Source organism: Lissotriton vulgaris, chromosome 3_1, assembly GCF_964263255.1.
Source record: "Lissotriton vulgaris chromosome 3_1, aLisVul1.2, whole genome shotgun sequence".
Taxonomy (NCBI): domain Eukaryota; kingdom Metazoa; phylum Chordata; class Amphibia; order Caudata; family Salamandridae; genus Lissotriton; species Lissotriton vulgaris.
In genome coordinates, this window is record NC_141689.1 from 1,649,735,451 (window position 1) to 1,649,757,069 (window position 21,619).

Sequence of the window (21,619 nt, forward strand, 5' to 3'; positions counted from 1 at the left end):
GATCCCATCAGCCCTCAGAAGAACCTCTGCTGGAGGAGAAAGGATCTTGCTGCTAAGAAGACCAGAAGAAACCTGCAAGGCCCCCCTTGAGCCCCCCATTTGCCTTGTTCCTGCAAACCTGGGTCCTCTGAGGATCTCCAAGGGCCTGTAGCTGAGCTGGCCCCCTGACCAGAGTCCCAGGACCATTGGACTCTGCCTGTTCCTCTTTTGGCTCACTGCTGGGCCCCCCTCTGGAGTACCTTGCTCTTCACTTTTGCAGCTTGTGCCTGGCTCCCGCCTTGAGCCCGCCACCGCTCCCTCCAGGAGCCGTGACCTGCTCAGCCGGCCTGCCCCGCACCCTGCACCCTTGGCAGCTTGTGCCTGGCCCAGCCTTGAGCCCGCCACCGCTCCCTCCAGGAGCCGTGACCTTCTCGGCCTGCCCACCCCGCAACCTGCACCCTCGGCAGCTTGTGCCTGGCCCCCGCCTTGAGCCTGCCACCGCTCCCTCCAGGAGCCGTGACCTGCTCGGCTGGCCCGCCCCGCACCCTGCCCACTGCTCTCGTCTGAGTCACACTCCAAAAAGAGCCCCCACCGCTGGAAAAGATAGGCTGAGCACACACAGAGGGGACGAACATCGCCTCTCCCAGCCTGCTCCTCATTTCAACCACCACCACAGGAATCCCCTGCGGAGATTGCACCGAGGCGTTTCTCATCGCCTCTCCTTGATGCTCCTCAGCTCGGCCCCCACCTCTGGAAAAGGCAGGCCCTGGGTTTCACAGAGGCGTCTGACATCGCCTCTCCTTGCTGCTCCTCAGCTCGGCCCCCACCTCTGGAAAAGGCAGGCCCTGGGTTTCACAGAGGCGTCTCTCATCGCCTCTCCTTGCCGGCTCCTCAGCTCAGCGCCCACCGCGGGAATCTTAAGCCGGGACATCTCGAGGCCCCTGACGTCTCCCCACCAGCCAGCTCAAATCCACGCTGCATCTCTTCAGAGGCTGGTGTGCCTCGATCCTCTTTCCGGACTCAGGGTCCGCAACGTTTTCTTTCCCTGCCTGAGGCTAACCAGGAACAGTACGCCTCGTACTGTACGCTTTCATCACCTCACATTGAACTGTACGCTTCATATTGAATTAAGAAGCTGTACGCCGCGTTCGCCTGCTCACGCGAGATGCGTGAGCATCGGTAGGGCCTTGGGATTTCTCCTGTTCTAAGCACACAAGAGCTGAAACCTTACATTTAGCATTTTGTTTTACATTAAGGAAGTGTGGGAACCTGCAAAACAAGTATTCCTAAAGGAACTCTGGTAATTTAAAGTATTGCTGAAGGAACAATTGCCTATTTAAAAATCTTGTGGCCTCAACTTGCGTGTTATATTGGTCTTGTGATAAGTCACTGCCTCAGATATATATTTTTACATACAGTTACGTATTTTGGATATAAATACAACGCCTGGGGTTCATTTGTGGGGGAATCGGTGTCTTTATTGTATGTGATTCCAAATGCTTAACTGTAGCACCCCAAAGTTTAGCCTTGTCTGCTCGCGCCACGCACCTAGAGGGTAAGTAAGGGTTATTCTTGAGGGGTAATCTCTCTTACCCTGACTAGAGTGGTGGGTTCTGCCTGGCTTTGGCGCAAGCCTCAGCCAACCAGAAATCCCATTTCTACCAGCCCCCCTAACTGCAACCAGGAGCTGTTAAGATCTGACCCCAAAAGGCACCCCTGCACTAGATGCCCCACTGCCTTGTGTGATCAAACTGACGGTGCCTAACCAACCCTCAACTTCCCAACTTACCTCTCCAAGCGGTGGTCGCTCCGAGAAGTCCTTCTTCTCCCTGCTTGCAGTGCTTTAGCAAACCAGAGGTTCTCCATAGAAAACAGGGAGGCAGACGTCGAAACGGAACTCTGCACCCGGCCGCCCTAGTGCCACTGAGGGTCACCTTTTGTGCTACTTTGTTTCCCCATTTGCCCTGACCTTAACCCTAGGAGCTTTATTCCACCAACCCAGTGGCCTGCTTGCCAGCAGCCACCAACCGTAGGCCCCCTATCCCCCATTGGATAACATTGGGCCTCAACACTGTGCATCATGCTGCCCTAGTGCCCCTGAGGGTGCAACAACAGTGCACCACTGACCCTGGGAGACCCTTGAGTCTAACCGCATAACCTTGACTCCCACAGTCGATTACTTACCTGTGAACCGTTAACCTGTTTTCCCTCCATAGGATAACATTGACACTTTTTCTCCAAAAAGTTTCGAAGTATTGAGTTTTGAAATCTAAAAATATTCTTTTAAAATCGTACAAATAACCAAAACGTGTTTACTTGCCTGTTTGCAGGAAATGTCCCAGTGCTGAATATAGGTATCCAGCACTGAGTTAGAAAAGTAATGTGAAAAGTAACTTACCTGCAATTTACTGGAAAAGCCTATTCATTTCAATGCACTGTATTTGCTAAGTGTTGCAGCTTACTGCATCCTCTATAAATCAAACAAAGTACAATTTCTATAGCATTTTCAAACTGTTCTATATCCAGTAATTTATTACTGAAAAGTATTTAGGGGCAGATTTACAAGCCCCCTGCTCCACTTTTGCGTCATTTTCAACATGGGAAAAGTGACGCAAAAGTGGCGCAAGGGGCTTGTAAATAAGCCCCTTAATGCTTACCTGTGCCAGATGTGCTTGGTTCTAAAAATTAAACAGTATATCTGTTTATACAAATACAATTGGCCTAGAGTTCCATTATTGTGTGTGAATTCATTTGCTGACTAGGTGTGTACATCAAATGCTGAACACTGTCCTCTGATAGTGCCTTACTGCTGGACCACTCTACCACAAGAAGAGTAAGGTTCTATCTAACTTTAAACTCTGGAGTCACTTGGTCTCTATACACACTATGCGTCATTTTGGTGTAGTATAAATAGAGCCAGTTTCCTACATTGGTGGATCAGCCGTGGATACACAACTTGTATTTAAATACGAAGTGTGGCTAGGTTATACCTTGCGCAAACCAATATTACATAGTAATAGAACCACATACCAGAGACAAATGCTCCTGGGAACAAAAAGGTAACGACCACCCACGTCTCAAAAAATCTTCTGCGATATAAACCACAGAGGATAAACTGTAAACAAAGTATTACTCCCGAGCAAACAGAACCTAAAATCAGATTCAGTCATATCAGTTTGATCAGTCCAAAAAACATCTCACAAGGTCAAGCTCCTCAACCATGTCCTCTCTGCCATTATAGTTACCTTCATTAGTAGCTGGGTTCTGTTTCTGAGACATTCTAACAAAAAAGCTCCAACCCCTCTACCCTTGACCACAGGGACTTTTTATTTTCTAAAATTCTAAAGGGACTTAAGCAAGGCCCTAACAAGACTTTTAGTTTGGTAAAAAATGCCAATTTGTAAAACTCTGAATTCTAAAGGCAATTTAAGAGTTCTGTCATGTGATCAGGTGGTAAGCAAGTAGTCTAACAAATACAAGTTGTGTAAACAAAGTATTGCTCCCGAGCAAACAGAACCTAATAATCAGATTCAGTCATATCAATTTGATCAGTCCAAAATACATCCAGGTTTGATGGTTCACAGTGAAAATTCCTTTATTTTCTTATTTTCTTTGTCACAAATGCAGAAGTTTGAAGCAATGTTTCTCAGTGATGATTCGGTATAGTTGTCATCACAAAGTGTAGCCAAGCAGCCGACACGTGTTTCGTCTCAGGGAAAAATCACCCAACGCCATCATCAGGGCATAAACAATTCTTTAGTAATATCGTCACCACATTCTAGGTATAACCCGTTTTTCTCAAAAACAGAACCCAGCTACTAGTGAAGATCACAATAATGGCAACAAGGACATGGTTGAGGAGCTTGACCTTGTAAAAAAGAGCCCTCTTTCTTGCATGGTATGCCCCCACTTTTTGCTGAATTGCTGATGTTCTTTGACTGAATGCGCCCTGGGCTCCTGTTAATCAGGTGCCCAGGGCCTATGTTCTTTCGCTAAAACTGCATTGAAGCCTAAACCCAATTGGCATCTCTGGCCACAGGTCAGGCCCTGGTAAATGGTACCCAGGGCACTGTAACCAGAGAAGGCCTCTAAGGGCTGTAGCACGTATTGTGCCACCCTTAGAGGCCCCGTACCCCGACACTCACACTGCATTTGCAGGCTGCGTGTCTTGGTGCAGAACAAAGTGAGGAGTCGACATGGCACACATCCCTGTGTTCCATGCCCACAAACCACTTCCCTGGCATACATCAGTTACCCCTTTAGCTCTGGGGCCTAATGCCAGTGGTGAGGGTACCCCTACAGTACCCAGGCCCATTCTGGGCACTAAGTTTTCCCTCGAAATTTCTCCTTTGCTCTGTGCTAAGACCTGTATGTTAAACAGTGCACCTGTAGCCACCATTTTGTGTTAACAAGCCAGTGAAACCAGCCCCCCCTGCCTTACCCCCGCCCATCAACAGGGATATTCTACATCAGAGGGTGCTTCTGTGAGCTACTCTGTTTAATAGGGACTGTGTATTTCGTTTGTTGGCCATGAGAGGGAGTAAAGTTTTATTCAAACAGTATTGTTAGATTTCAAGTTTATGAGGCCTTTGCCTGCAGAAGTCCAAAGTGTGGATTGAGCCTGTCTGTCTCCTAGGAGATTTTGAACAGGAGAAGCGGCTCCCCGGCCCCCGCCCCCAGGCCAGCAGGTCTAGGACTGGGGATTGGCTATTCAGCTGCCAGGCAACTCTGAGCCCTCCCCTCAAACATTCCCAGGCCCCTTAAGGCTTTGCTGGGTGCACCCCAAATCGTTCTCCTCCATCTTGTGAGTTGCAGCCTACCTGTGCCCCAGATTGCAGTGAGCAGAGTCCATGAAGTGGTATGGAGGCAGACTAGTGCTGTCTCTTCCCCCCAAAAAATACTTTTAAAAAAAACGATTTTCCCTTTCTGTCATTACTGTCTTTGCCTGTGGTTGTTACAGTTTAAAATTGTAGTTTTTCTTCTTGCCTGTTTTATCATCTGTTTTTTGTTTTAAACTTGTGGTTTTCCAGCCCATGATTTCTTCCATTTAACGTGTTGAATTGTTGGATTTGCAGTCCAAACTCTGTAGCTTTTCCCTCTCATTCCTGGTGACTATTCAGTTTTCCCTCGAAATTTCTCCTTTGCTCGGTGCTAAGACCTGTATGTTAAACAGTGCTCCCGCAGCAAAGATTTTGTGTTAATAAGTCAGTGAAACCAGCCCCCTCTGCCTCTCCCCTCCCCCCAGCAAAAGTGATTTTCTACATCAGAGGGTGCTTCTGTAAGCTACTGTGTTTAATAGGGACTGTGCACTTCGTTTTTTGGCTAGGAGAGGGAGTAAAGTTTTATTCAAACAATATTGTTAGATTTCACGTTTGGAAGGCCTTTACTCACAGAAGTCCGAAGTGTGGATTCATGCTGTCTGTCTCCTAGGAGATTCTGAACAGGAGAAGCAGCTTCCAACTCCCTGGCTAGCAAACCTTGTCTGAGGTTGCTGGGACCTTATATAGTCGGCTAGTGGTTGGTACATGTATACACTGATTGGTGGTTGTTTCTTATGTTTCTATTGTATTGGGTTAGTGTCCTCATTGGTGTTATGATTGGTTCTGGGTCTGTGATTCAATAATTGTAGGATTGGGACTAGGGCTATTGTTATGATTTCAAATGAAGTAGGGACTAGAGCTTCCTGTATTATTGGTCGTTGGGACTAGGGTGGAACTAGGGCTAGAGTTAGGCCTTTAATTGGAAGTAGCGATTAGGGCTTCTGGTGTGATTGGTTGCTGGACTAGGTGTAGGACTAAGAGTAGGGCTAGGCTTTCTATTGGAAGTAGGGACTAGGGCTTCCTGTCCCATTGGTAGCTTGGACTTGGGTTGGGACTACTGGTAGGGCTAAGACCTCTAATGGACGTAGAGATCAGGGTTTTTTGAACTGATTGGGTGCTTGGACTTAGGCTAATATTGACTGTAAGGTCCTTGTCTCCTATTGGTTCTAGATTTTTAGGGCTAGGGTTGTGATTGGATAGTGTTAGGGCTAGGGTTCCCATTGGCTGACGGGGTCACCTGATTACTAGGGCTGTAAAAGGCCAGGGTTAGGGCATCTCAGATAAGGGCGGAGACGACAAGGGCAGTTGCCTGTTTGAGCCTGTTCGAGACTGACCAGGGCCAGGGTCAGAAATGCTGCCCATGTTCCCATTTTGCAATACCCAGCCCACACCATCCACAAACAGAGCAACACACTCACACCAAATGTGCACCACGCACAATACTATGCACAGAATAATGTACCAGCATACACTACAAACCCAACCAAACCACATCTATACACCCTACTATCCCAACTACCACACATATCCACCATCACCTACAAACAGTACACAACTCTATCCTATACTACTAACCAATACACTCATCACTAACACAACGCCAATCAACACCATGCATAACTACATCCCATCCAGACACACGCTCCCAGCTGTAATTACACCTACAGAGCATCTTTTATCACTAACAAACATATAATCAGCCATCCATCATTTTTCCAATAAACACCCTCCTCTCCCTTCCACCATAATAACACTAACACACAACACACACACTGCAGACCATCACATTTTTTAACTCTTGCAACAAACCAGTCTAAGATAAATACTCTTACCTCTACTTCATTCCCACCTACACCCAATATACACTCTACTCATAAACACATAACAACCCCCTCTACCGTACAACCTCCTCTCACAAACAGTACTATACAACCAAATCCATTGCATGAAACCTATATATCAGCACCCCTTTTCACTACTCCTCAAAAACAAAACATATCACACACAGCAGCACAAGATCTTCATAGTGCACCACCTCATAATACTTACCATCACAAAATACAAACATACACCCAAATTTCAAATTAGACAAAGGAACAAACCTCAATGCCAAGCTTTCTCTCTTCCACCACACCTAACACAGATACAGCAACACAGCAACTCTTTTCTAACCTCCTCTCATCCATTGGATAACTTAGAACGTTACTACATGACCCACATAATGCACCACCACCCCTGACTCATACACCTTTGCATTAAACACACACAAACAATATAGGCAACAAGCCATCCCTCACAATTTTGCTTTCCCTTGTCTACTTCACAACAATGTTATACCATGAAAACAACACAGCACTCCAACTCACTCTCAAACACCATGTCCACCACATACACACGCAGACCCATACAAATGCCTTCTTAGCATGCTGGATGAGGAACATAATATAGAACAGCTAACGATTGCTATCCTAATACAGCTAATGCCATCTCTAAAAACACACCTGCTAAAAAACCCACACAATACTGATCACTCTTCTACAAAACACAGTCTCACTATCACCAAAGGCCACTCTCTAAACTGTTTACCAATAAATGGACGATCCCGCTCTAAAAACAAGCATCACATCTACGACCTTCTCACAGATGCAAAACCAGACATACTATTCATATCCGAATCATGGTTGAGAGAGGATATGGCTCCAGTCCTGCATTAAGCCATTCCTCTAGGCTATCAAACAATCACCCAAAATTGTATAGCCAAAAAAGGAGGTGGTCTAGCTGTTGTAAACAATACATATCACAAAAATTGACATTTGATAGACTACTAGCCACAGATTCCCTAATGTAGAATTATCCCCAGGCGTAAGACTGGATCAGGAAAATTCTTCTTTACACAGCATCTCTGCGTGCCGGGAGTGCGGTACAACGTGTCTCCGCCCTGACGTCATCCCCGGGCGTGATGTCAGCAAGGTCACATAAGTCCAACCCCGGCACGCCAACGTCAGTTTTTTCTCTTTTCCGCGTGCAATGCAGATCGGGATCATGTCCTGGCCTGTTTTCAGACCCCTTTTTCATGCTTTGTTTTGTGGAACAGTGTGTAAATGCCTTCAGGCTTCATTAATGTACTGATTGTGCATGTCAGATGTCAGCGACGGACCCTAACCCGATATGTATGTGGTGTTTGGGTGAGCACCACGACTCTACGGACTGCAAAGCTTGTCAGCACCTCAAACCGAAGTTCAAGTGGGAGCGCCGGATGAAATGCTGTCGGCCCGCTTGTCCAGGTCAGGGCCGTCCCAGCGTCTGTCCCCTACCTCGAAGGCCAGGAACTGCAGATTCAGTCTGCGGCATCGCCCTACACCATGGCCCCAAGGGCGTTGTTCACCAGCTGGTAGGTGCTGTAGTTTGTATCCAAGGTATTGTCCTCATTAGGCAGAGGGCACGGGTTCCCCTCGGGATGTGCGTCCACGCAAGACACCACCCTACCGGCCGTTTCCCGGTGTTGGGGCAACTAGGGCCTAAATGACAGCCTACGCTGTGGCTCTGCAGACTTTTGTGGCCCCTCCTCCACCTCCTGAGACGTCCGCGAATCCTTTGCCTCATGTGGGGCCTTCCGCAGAGTCGCAGGTGGCTTCAGTCCCGGCGCCGAAGGGTTCGGCTTCAAGTTGGAGGAGGGTGGTGTCGTCAAGGGGTAGTCCTTCAGGGCTCCGCTCTTTGACCCATGGTGTCCCTGCCTCGCCGTAAGTCCCCACGGGGCTCTCTGTGGCTTCGCTGAGACTCTTGGCTTGTCCCAGAGTCCCCCACAGCACTACGACCAGGCGGCTGCCTCACCAGAGGTTGAGCCGGCATTGTTTCGGTGCCAGAGGCTTTTCTCCCAGGCCCTGGCGGTGCCGCTGGTGGAGGCAGGTGCCTGGGGTGCTTTCCAGAGTCCCTCTTGTTCCTCTCCATGGGTGGCTGCCCCAAATGAGGTAGAGCTGGTGCCTTTTTGGCGCAGTTCTTTAGCCTCACCAGCTCTGACCCTGCCCCATTCTCCTAGGGAGCAGGTGGTGGAGGAGGTCGACTCGGCACCGCCGATACCTAAACTGGCGTCGGACAGCGTCAAGCCAGCGCCTGTGGAGAACTCCATGGTGCCGTGCCGGCGTTGGGCCTTGATTCGTTTCCTGAGGCTCCTTCCTCTCCAGAGGTTTGTCATCTGTTGCTCTCTTCCTCTCTGGAGACGGGACTCCGCATTGTTGCCTTTTCACCAGCGTCTTCAGGGAGGGCTCCTCGCCGTCCCCGTGGCCTAAATCCTCGGACCCTTTTTTACGCAGTTCACGTTTAGTTCTGCCACCGGCTTCTCCACCCTCCCCAGGGGGCTCTCAGGTCCCCCACTCGTCCGGGGATTCCCCACCATTCCGGGGCTGGCCACTACCCCTTTAGCTGGACTTGGGGACAGACAGCTCAGTTTGCAGCTGTCGCACAAGAAGGAATTGCCTTTGTTCGGCCCGTTTCCACAGCTGCTGGTATTTTGCGGAGGGGTGAACCTGTCACCCCATTACCTAGCGATAACCTCTTGAAAGTCCTCCACCAGGGCTGGTGGATGGAAGCTGTTCCTTCCTTTTGAAGCGTCACTCCACAGTTCTCTTATGGGGGCTTGGGGGCGTCCTGCCATGGGTGATCCGGTGCCTCAGCCACTCCTGCATCACCACCGTCCAGCTCCGCACAACCCAGTCTGCCTTTCTTTCCACCCTTCTACTGAAAGCTCTCTTCTGCGGACTGCCTTTCCGTTCTTGCCTGTGGTGTGGTTTCCTCCATCTCTGCTGGCCAGGTGGTTGGATTCATTGGCGTGTACCATTTTCGCTTCATCCAGTGCTGCCTTGCGGGCGCTCAACACTTTGTGTGTGTTGGCTAGGGCTACTTCCAGCCTGTGGGATTCTGTGGAGTCCCTTCTTTCTCATGTCCCCCATGAGAGTGCCTGTGCTGATCTACAGCACCATGTGTTGGACGGTAGGGAGTTGGCCGCGTTCATTCTCCGTGTGGCTTTGAATGTTGCCGAAGCTCTCTGCCGTGCTATGGCCACTTCTATGCCTCTCCGTCGCCATGCTTGGCTGCGGGATGTGGTTTTTCCTGAGAACATTAGGGAGCGTCTGGTTGACTTGTCCTTTGATGGGGCCCATCTGTTTAACACTCATGCAGACTCTAAAATTCAGCGTCTCCTTGCGGGGCTCCACCCTCCTCCCCCTCCGTAGACTGGCTTGTTGTTCCTCCGGGGCTTGATGGGAGGTGCTATCCCACCTGCTCCTGGACTCTGGTGTTTTGAGTGGCCCGTTTATATGTTTTGTGTGGTTTGACGTGCCTTTGGTGTCTCTTGGTTGGCCCCTCTCTTCTGTTGGCTGCATTTTCAGCCCTTTTGGCAAGTGTGTGATTTTTTGGCTGATTGCTAAGCCGTCTGTGGTTCCTACCACAGGTCTTATTTTCTTGTCCTCTGGTGTGGGATTTCTTCCCTAACAGTGGTTCCCATGTTTTCTATGAGACATGCCTTACCCTCAGTGGGGTACTTGTAGCTATTGTATAGCTCTGTCCTACGCTGGGGGGGTGTGGACTGGACCAGATTTGGGGTGTTGCGCTGTGGTGTTTCCACTCCTCATTTTTTGCCCGGTGTTTTGGGCCTGATCCTCTGTCTGGTGTTCCAGGAGTCTTCAGATTTCCTGGGCCCTCATTTATGAAAAGTGACGCATCGCTGCGTGAAAACAGCGATGCGTCACTTTTCACTGCGCACTCCTTGCGAAACCAATGATGCATCATATTTAATGTATGACGCATCATGTCGCAAGGAGTTACAGATACATCAGTATTTCTGACGTATCTGTAAGCGCAAAAGTGACGCATTGCTGGAGTGTGTCACAAAAGTGACGCAACTCCAGCAATGCGTCCTTTCACATGGGGAAAGCCCCATGTGAAAGGGCTTGCGTCAGTCTTACGCCTGCTGTGAGGCAGGCGCAAGATTTTGACGCAACAGCGTCCTAAAAGTGACGCAGTGAAATCTCATTGATGTCACTGCGTCACTATTACGAGGCTTTTTGCGGGGGAACACCCCCTCTGCATACATTATACCTGACGCAGGTATAATGTGGCGCAGGGGTTTAAAAAGTGACGCATCTACCTAGATGCATCACTTTTTAAATATGGCGCAACAAGGCGCATGTTTTACGCCGCTGATGCGTCACAAAAAGTGACGCATCAGCAGCGCAAAACTGACGCAAGGCCTCATAAATGAGGCCCCTGGTCTTTTCCTGGGTTCTGGTAGTCGGCTTGTCCGTCCTTCAATTTTTCTCCTCCTCTTCTCTTCTGACTGGTTCTACTTCTTCGTGGGTCCGTTTATGTCTGGTACGATCTCCCCTTAGGGGTTGTTCTGGATCTGGGTGTAAGCATAATTAATAGAAATATAACATTTGCACTCATATAATAACCACAAACTCAGGAAAGGTTTAAACTCTTTGTCTTAATTTCTTAAAAGTCTTAATCCAAATATTAAATCTCAGAAATTTTTCAATCAAGAAAATAATGATTAGAATGAAAATATGCAGAGATTTTATAAAGCAAACTTTACGCATTTGACATTAGGTTGGGAAGAGGGAAAGAAACAGTACAATGACATACCCACATTGAACATTTACCTCATATGGCATGTCGATCTAACCCTGGCCACGGGTCAGTTTAAAGGACAGAACCCCAAAAGTACAGACACCATCAAGCAAGCAGGTGCAGATCAGAATCAGGACAGGTAAAGCCAAATTGGATCAGGACAGGACCAACACAGGCCGATCTGGGTTTCGACCTATCTGACAGATGGCTCCACCGGCACCTCTGCTCCCGATCACCTATTGAGTGCATTGGGTCAGTGACAGGTCAGCCATTTGGACAAGTCGGACAAATTAACTAGCTAAGCATACCATAGTTATACTATTTTCCAGGTCAGTGTACCACCCCCCAATGTTGTAAGTGTAAGTATCCCCAAATTTGATTGGGCAAGAGACGGGGCAAGGTCATCACACCATACTAAAATTACACTTATACTTTTGAATATTAATGTTTGCATTCCCGCCCATCAATTTATTTTCCCATGTATGTTTTATTCCACCCAGCAATGAATGTTCCAATATTGGTTACATTTTAGTTCATATGAGAATTCTGCTTCTTCCCTAGAGTTCAGGAGGTGAAGTTCCCAGGTGCAGCCTGGTCAAGACTGTCCCTGGCACTCATTCAATGCCATGACTCGATGGTTTTCAGACTCTGGTGCGCAGGCTCAACGGTTTCAATATGGAGTACAGCGGGTTTCAAAATGGAGTCACAGATACATTTCAGGCCCAAAGACAAGCTGATAGTAAAGCAGAAAAGAAACAGTTTTAGAACAAAGAATAAATTAATGTACTGTATACCACTTATCTCAACTCTATTCCCATTACTTTATTTTAACTATTGCATTAGAAATTAGGCAGAACGAACAGCTTAGCAAAAGCAGCAGTGCAAGCTTCATGCATGCTGTAACACCGAGCATCCATCTTAGTTCTAGTGCGCAGAAGCAAAAGATTCCCTGAAAAGTAAAGAGTACATCATGTCACGTGAGCGTGGCAGACACATGCGCAGTAAGAAATCCAACGTAGCAGCGGCCATTTTTAGTGCAAGCGGATTATCGTTAGTAGAAACACATATTCATTGTGCTTCTTCTAGATACCCAATGTGTTGTGAAATGCAATATTAATAAGACAAACATGTTGATTAGTACATTAACGTTATGTCGTGAGGACTTAATACAAGCCAGTCGTATTACGTGCGAATCCTTGCTCCATCAGAGGCACATGTCTTTTAATAATTTGCAATATAGCCGTCTTTGTATTTGTTTTGTCATTTGTGCCTTTTGACTAATTCTCGGTATTTTATTGCTGTTCCAAGATGGCCGCAGTTTAACGTCTTTAATACAATCATCTCATGCCAGGCATTCCTTGCCACCCTTGTTTTAAGCATTATTAGTGTTTAATGGTACTTTTTGAAAATATAATAGAAACTTCACCGACCCCTACCAGTTATCTAACTGATTCGGACCTGTCCGCTTTTCCAACTGGACCGTTGGCACGTTTTTTGTCATTATAAGATGGCCGCTATACTTTTGTTTAAGAGAACTAACTGTGAAATATGTCCTGCTTCTATTTCCTGGGTTTTGAGGCCACGTCGATTTTTACACGCATGTGATCACAATCGTCGATATGACATAGCACACCCTTTTGGCTTTAAATTAAGGCGCTACCGGGCACTGACCAGCATTGCCGGTTATCATGCCGTTTCACAAAATCTTTCCTTGGAGGTAAGTGAACGACGGGTGCACTTTTTTTCTGGCTATTTATTTTCCTGTAGTGGAGTCATTGGAGTTCTCTGCAACTCTACTGGGTATTTAGGGCCCGATGTAGGTACCAAATACCGGTCGGAAACGGCAGATTTCGGCCGTTTCCGACCGGTATTTGGCCTACTGAGATGTAGGGGACCTTTTTTTGTCCGAATCGCAAAAATACCGAATCGGTAATTTTACCGATTTTTTAAATTTGGGATGTAGGTGGGACTACTTTCAGTCCCACAGGCCCTTCAGATTCGGTATTTTAACACCCAATCCAATTGGGTGTTAAAATACCGAATCCAGGTGTGCATGCACATGTGTGCATGCACACCTATGCCATGTGACAGACAGACATGCCCTTAGGGCATGTCTGTGTGCCACATGGCTCACATGCCTTTTTTTGGGGTGCTGGAGGGTGTCAAAGTGACACCCCCTGCACCCTTGCACAAATCGGTAATTACCGAATCGGTAATTACCGATTCGGTAATGCCCATTGATTCCTATGGGCTTCAAGGCCCATAGGAAACAATGGGGGATACCGAATCGGTATTTACAGAATCGGTAAATACCGAATCATACAGATTCGGTATTTACCGAATCTGAAATACCTACATCTCCCCCCCTCTAATTTACCACTTCATAAATACCGATTCGGTATGATTCGGTATTTATGAAGTGGTAAATGTAGATTTACCTACATCGGGCCCCAAGTATTGATGATCTTCGGTGATACTGCTCATGGTCTTTCATATCAGGCAATTAATAGCTATCGGATGTTTTTAATAGTGATTTCCAGGTTGCGTTATACAGCCATGAGATTCTCTCTTTAATAAAGTCCTTTTTACGTTCGCTTACATGCTGGTAAAATTGTTACCTCAATAGGATTCTTAAGAGAATGCATTTTTCCATACTCATTACTTGCCTATGTTTACCAAGTGACATTTTGGATGGGTTATATCGCTTGTTGGCATGCCGCTTTCATACCCTATTGAAGTTTTTTTTAAAATCACGCTGGGAGAGGGGTTTACATTGTTTCCCCCTTTTGTTCATATTCGATGTATAGGAAGCACTATGGCTACATGATAGCCTCATGTGGCTAAACTCTCTCTGCATATGCAACTTGTCTGGCTTTGGGTCTGCCATATACAGGTCGTGATGCTGTATTAGTCATGACATCTAGGTCCCCTTTTTTCTTTTTTTCCTCTAATATAGAACCTGCACGCATTGATAGGGAGGTATTCTAAATTTAATTATTTCGATTTAACTTTTATATAGCGATACACGGTGTGCAATCCATAATATCTGTAATTTCCTTTGTTTTCATTAGAGTACAAGTCAGGATTTATTGACAAATAAGTGGCGGCTTGAACGTACTGCCCTTTTGACCGCTCTAGAGACATTCTTCAAACCTAATGGCGTTAGGTTCTAACTAGGAGTTATCATTCGTCCATTTTCAGTGTTGGTTTCTATACACATTATATAAGTGAGGCAGATCCTTTCATGTTATTTTGGTCAATCACTGTTTTTTCATTACTAGTTATATGGTGGTTGTAGATGTTTTTCGTGTACCTCGTATACATTTTCTTCACTCTTATATTTTTGTCTTGAATTATCGGTCACTTTGTTTATGGTTTTCATTTCTAATCCAGCATGATAACCTTCGCTCTTGCTCTGAGCGGCCTTCTGGACTTTTCATTAATTCTCTCAGCTCTGAAGTTATTTTATGGCTTTTGTAATAATTCTCTCAGCTCTGAAGTTATTTTACTTCTTAGCATGTCAAAGGGATGCTTTTTCTTGTTTTAGACTTTTATCTACTCTGTTCCAGGCGAACCATGCCCTTTAGGATGTCACTTCTTCAAGCATATAGCTTATCATCGCCGATTGGTTGGATATTTAATAGGTGAGATACATCTAAATATTTGCCTCTATCATATTGTGCCTTTGCTTTTAATTTTAAAGCAACGGTAATAGCACCTCCTATGCTAGTGCTTTGCACCCAATTATGGTATATTGTATAATTTCTATGCAGTGATAAATAGGTAATCTCATGTCCTGGGTATTTATACACTTATACACTTATATATAATGTATTAGATGTGTTATATGTATATTTTTTTTGTTTTTGGGGTTATTTATTTTTTGGCTTTGACTTTCTCGTCTCCCCACTATACACGTTTGTAAATATTGATTGTTATGTTATTATTCTTAGTGCTGTTTTTCTCCCTGCTTTTCTCCCTGTATGTACTGACAAATATGTCATTTTTTGTTTTGTACATTTATATACATATATTTAATATGTTAAATGTGATACATTCATAGTTTTGTGTTAACTATGAGGTTTTTAGTTTTATTGTTTTGTATATATGTTTGTACATATTTATGTTGAAAGAGATCTTTTTTTGTATACATTTGTGGGCTATTCTGTTAAATATTGTGCGTGTATTTTTAAATGTTGGTAATGTTCGTTTTGTCTATGAATGTTGCAGCCCTGATGAAGTTCCTTTTTGGCACTACTGTGAACGAAACACGTCGGCTGTTGCCGGTTTTTAAGGATTGATTTAATAAAAGAAGTACTTTTTGGAACTACTACTTACTTGTCTAACTTTGCAACGAGTGCACCTTCCGCCTTCTCCTGAAAAATTTGTAACCGTGAGCCGAACTTTCGGACGACGGGTGCAGGAAGTGTTTTGCACCACCTCGTTATTAATTGTACATGTAGAGTGGTTGAGCTGGACCTTGTTCTGTCATTTTTTTTCTTGTGCTGATAAGTTGCAACATCTTCTGTGATGGAAGGACACAGGAGCTCGGCGTTGCTCTTACTTGTTTGCAACTTTGCACTTGCTTGGGCTGATTATGTAAGAATTTACTGAGAGAACTTAAGTTAGGTAATGCTATTGCTAGAGAGACTCTAGTCCTTCCTTTGCCCTTCTGTCACTAAGAAGAAATAGTCGTGGATGGATTGATAGGTTTAGTTAGTATTAGTTGGTAATTTTTTAGAGGTCTACGTGACGTATCCTCTCTGTCACTGAGTGCTGCTTACCCCAGTCCTTAGTAGAACCTTTTGTAGTTTGTTTAGTGAGTGGTAAGGCTTAGCAGTGTCACTAGTAAGGGTGGGCGTAAAATCCGTTTCGCGGGCAAATTTGCAGATTTTCCGCGATTTCGCGATCCGCGAATCTCGCGAAATCGCGGTAAAATCCGCGAATCAGCGGGGACGAATTTGCAGCCAAGCAAGGGTTACAGCAGCAGGTGCAAAAGTTGAACCTAATTTCTTAGTAACCTTTTACAAAAGGGTTACAAACAAATTAACCTCAACTTGGACACCTGCTGCTAATTGCTTCCTGGCACCTCGTTGCCTACTTGCAACTATTCTCTGACCCTGCTCTGACCCTTGAAGCAGGGTCAGAGAATAGTTACAAGTAGGCAACGAGGCACCTGTCCAAGGAATTAAACCTCATCAGGAAGCACTTACAGATATAAAAAACAGGAAGAAGGGAGAGGATGGCAAATACACCCATTTTGAGTTGTCAGGAGGGGTTAAACTAAAAGAGACCTTTACAGCACAATTTTCATATGCATTTTGCTAAAAATAAAAAGCTGTATGTTCTGTAGGGGCAACTCAGGAATCTGGCCCTTCAGAGATCCGGCCTCTCTTTCTTTCTCTCGTTCTCTCTCTCCCTCTCTCTTTCCCTCTCTTTCTCTATCTATCTATCTATCTATCTATCTATCTATCTATCTATCTATCTACCTATCTCTCTCTCCCTCTCCCAAAAACGACTGCATGGGTAACTTCGCTATGCAAGCGGCTCGCGAAGATGCATAAAGCCCCGCGAACACACAAAAAACCCTGCGAACACGCAAAAAACCCCGCAAACACGCAAAAAAACAAAAATCAGCAAATTCGCACAAATTCGCAAATTTTGCGGATCGCAAATTCGCAAATCCGCAAATTCGCGGATCGCGAATTCGCAAAATTCGCCCATGCTTAGTCACTAGCATAACATCAGACGCAACCACCAAGCAACAATTTGGTGCATGCATGTTTCCTACACCTATGCATTTTTTAGGGATAAATTTAAATGCAGACTTATTGAACAATTGGCCCATCTGGAATATTTGGGCTAGGTCAGTGGTACATAGTCTTAGTTAGTATTCTGGGATCAGAATGGAACACTGGATTAGTGTTCATAAGTAATAAGTAGACAGTCTGTGAGTCCCGCAATAATAATACTTCTAGTCGATCTGATGAGATAGGTAAATTGTATTGCAATTGTTGTTTCCTAAAATGATTTTTGAGCTTTTTTTATTTTTTTTTATTTGTTTCACAATACATCAATCATTGATGTTTGTCTCTTTCTTTGTTGTTTCTTACATGATCAGCACCCAGGGGCAAGACGACGGGGTCACAGGCGATGGTGGGACAAGAACATCAAGATGCCTCCCATGCAAGGACCACTCCTCTACCGAAGCCTCTGCTGCTGGCCCCAGTAAGTTCTCCAGTGGTTATATTAATAATTATAGTTCCCTAACTTTTACTGCACCTTATTTTTTCTGAACTATTATTTCTGATTCCTAATTCTATTTTTTTCCAAATCTTCTTTACTCTAGACTATTTCTAAATTCTTGTCGTTATCCCTGCCTCCAATTGCCTCTGCTAAGAACCTTTGACTCTCTGTACTACTACTATTAGTCTGTCTGTAGCTAATCTTTCCCATTTGGCCACTCTTTCTTTAAAAGGTTTTAAATACAACTCAGATTCACCAATAGCTCTAGCAATGGAGCACAGTCCTTTGGGTGGTCCTCTTCTGGTCTTCTTAATCTTTCTTGAGGCTTTTCGACAATTGCCACCAACAAAATGCCCAACCAGATATTTTACTATTTTTGATAGGATATACTACTACTGTTGTGGGGATTCTGCACAGCCTCATACATAACTATGCACAATGAAATAGGATGTTGGTGATGGGGGGTTGGACCTTCCTCACATCCCAGTCAGAATACCCAATCCCCTGACCGACTACCTATACTCTCTCATTAGGTCCCCGAACACCTCCCGAAGATACCCAATGATTACACAACCCAGAACATAATAACACCCTTTTGCTCACTCACTCGTGTAGGTCCACCACACCAAATACCACAGAGTCTTTGTGTAAGTTGAAGTTCAAAAGGTTTTTTTTCAACCGACAAGTTCTGTACGTTGTTCTACAGTTCAAATCATTATACCAAAAGAGCCAGCAATAAAAGCAAAATGCATAAGATTAAAACAATAAACATTGTTACATGTCCACAGAAGAGTCAGAAAACTGATCTCTGTGCGAATTCTGGGGGACCCCTCACCTTACAACGTAGAAGTACTGATTACATTATAAGCTCTGCAAAGCTCAGGTTCATTCGTAGAAGGGAATCTTCCTCTTAATATGAGAAAAATGATGCGCGTTAGATAATATAATGCAAGCATTTCCCAGTCATGTCAAAAAGTGTATCATTATGGCTAAGCAATACGGACTGACCAGAACTCCATAACAAAGTTGCTTGTTTTTCGACCTCTTGTACGCAACGCTCAGACAGTAGCTGTATGAGCTCATGTGGCCTCAAAGGCGTCTTACACAACAAGCTGCGAGGTAACGTGTGCAAAGGACATTAAGCTAAAATGGAGCATGGCTCAGGCTAACTTTGCAAAGAGTAGAGTAGACTAGAATGACCCTAGGGACCAGAACACTATTAGTGTCTACTCTACTCTCTAGTACCCGATTTGGACTAGGGATGTATGTTGTATATGTATGTATTAACTTTTTTATCAATCATGCCTAGTGAAAAAGAATGAATAAGGGGGGGTGTATATGGCATCTAAAAATGTGCAATGTTTTTTCTAGGCCTACTACCGACCACCACCAGTGCCGGGGTCAGCGGCGATGCGGCCATTCTGGAAGGAACATGAGATGCGGCAGCTGAACCTGCAAGAGCTACTACTACAGGTGGTGAGCCAGCAGCAGTGGCGGGCGGTGGTAAGTTATGTTCCTTACTTATTGACATTAGACTAGCGGGAAGGGTGTACTGTACACTCAGTGTACTGTTAAGACTTAGTAAGTATGAAGTTGCAGTGAACATTAGACAACGGTTGAAGAAGACGCCCTTTAATGAGCAATGGCATTAGCAGCAATAGCATTAGCAGCGTGAGTTGAGTAACCAATGGCCTCTTCTTTCTGACTCCGACTCAGCTCTGAGTTTTATGGAGAAGACTAAAAGTCAGATCAGATCAGATGACCTTGATGGATGTGTTGAACAAAAAGGGAAAGAAGGGTGGAAGGAGGAAGGAAGGGCAAGATGTAATATGACTGGCAGAGAAGGATATGTTGGAAGCATGCATAGGTGGCTGATAGGAATCAGATGCATGGGTTGTTGAAGGATGGGTGGAAGGTCAAAGAAAAGATGCCTGCAAGGGTGCCCACACCGTATGGGTGGATAGGATAGCAAGAATTGACAGCGGTGTGTTGGTCAAACTCAAAGTCAAGGCAAGCAAAGAAGGATGCATGGGTGGTTGTTGGTGAAACAAACTAAGGTTTGTTGAGAGATTAAGAAGAATGTTAGATGTGTACTTTGAATGGATGGATGCCTGGATGTATACATAGCATAGGTGGCGACTGTCACTGGATGCAGACCAGAGTCTTTGAAGAGATTGTTAAAGAAACCGCACCACAGTAGCAAAGCTGAGTGGAATATATAAGTTGACTCACAGTAGTTTGCAAGCACATCATATATATATATTGTTTATGTATGTAGTTATCAGCGCCTTCCACCGACTCAGAGGACCACTCCCTACCTATGTTAATTTTACTGTCAGCCAGCCTGCTGTGGGGGGTGGCCTATCTCTTGGTTACACAATCAATCAAAATAAAGTACCTCATGTGTCGTCCCATATATAAGCAATGCTCATAGGATCAGATATATAATCTGCCTTTTTGTAGTAGTCAGGGCAGGGTGAAAGTGAAATTGAGCAATTGCCCTTAATGCCCTATGTACACAGTGCCACCCGTAATAGAAAAGTACAAGCTTCCCCACCTGCAGACAGTAGGAAATATAACTAACGTGAGTCTGCGTCATGAGTCAGACTTGAGTATGTTTGTCTTGGGCGCAAGCTGACTGAGCTGGCATGCCGGCTACAACAAGGTTATGTAAAAAGAAGAAAAAGGAACACTGGTGTACTGTGCCATAGTGCTAGTATAATGCCTGCAACTCCCATAAATGTTAGAGGCTGACGAAGTGCGAGGACAGATACAGACCACAAATTGTATGTACTGTGCTTGCTAGTGCTACAGCTACTATGCCACTATGTGTTGAATTAATTTTGTGTTTCTGTTTTGCTAAGAGTATTGGTAAAATATTCTTTTTTTATTTTTTGATATAGCTCCTCAAAAACCAACGGGGAAGGAGTTGGTAGTTATGGCCCGGCACCGGAACCTGGAGGCCATCTGCGCTGAGTACCAACGGCTGGTGTCTCTGGCGGAGGAGGAGGCGGAAGCAGCTGCAGCCTCCTCCAAGGCCCCGGGCCTCAGCCAGGCCCCTCCAGATATTTGGTGCAGCGGTCAGGCAGCCACTCTTCATCGCCTGCTTCCAACAACATCCAGCACTACTGCTGCCCCTCCTGTGGATGCAACTGCAGGGCATATGTGCTCCGTATGCTCCTCCGGAATGCGCTAGTGGAGGAGGAGTTTGCTCAAGGTCATGGAGAGTGACATCAGAAGACTAAGAGCCCACCACTAAAGACCCTGTTCAATTGCCCCTTTTTTATAGGTTCTTTTAGTGGGTGGGAATCAGGCATTGGGGTTTTTATGGACAATTGGACATTTGATTTTTTGGACTTTTTCGTTTTGGACATTGGTTGGGGTTAGGGAGAGGGGTGGGTCAGGTGTTGTTGTGGGATTTTTGTACATAGATTATTTTTGTTAGGGGATTACATTATATATATTTATACTTTACATACGATGTCATTAATGTTTTGTGGGTGGAGTTACTGTTTTACTTGACACTGTTTCCTTGTTGCTACAGGGCCTCAGCCTGTGTTTGATTTAAATAGTTGGCTGATTGTGTAAGACACAAACAGATAGATGCAGTAACCCTCACTGAGTGACTTGTCTTACTAGTACGGTCAGTCTCTCCTCCTCCTAGTTCATTATTATACCTCCCCCAAACATATTTTCTCTTCTTACCTGTGATTGGTGTTTAAGTTAGGCACTGCGATGGCTGCATGATGATGCAGGTTGGGTTTCTGAAGAGAATGCAGAATTTGGTGCCATGGTTGTGGTGGTAGTAGTAGTAGACACTGGCAGTAGCATTTACAAAAAAAGGAAAATGGGACAGTCAGTCGCCTGAGAGAGACTCTAGGAGGAGTAGTAGAGCAAAGTAAACAAAACATAATGGTGGAGGGGATAGTCTAGTACAACAAGTTACAAAC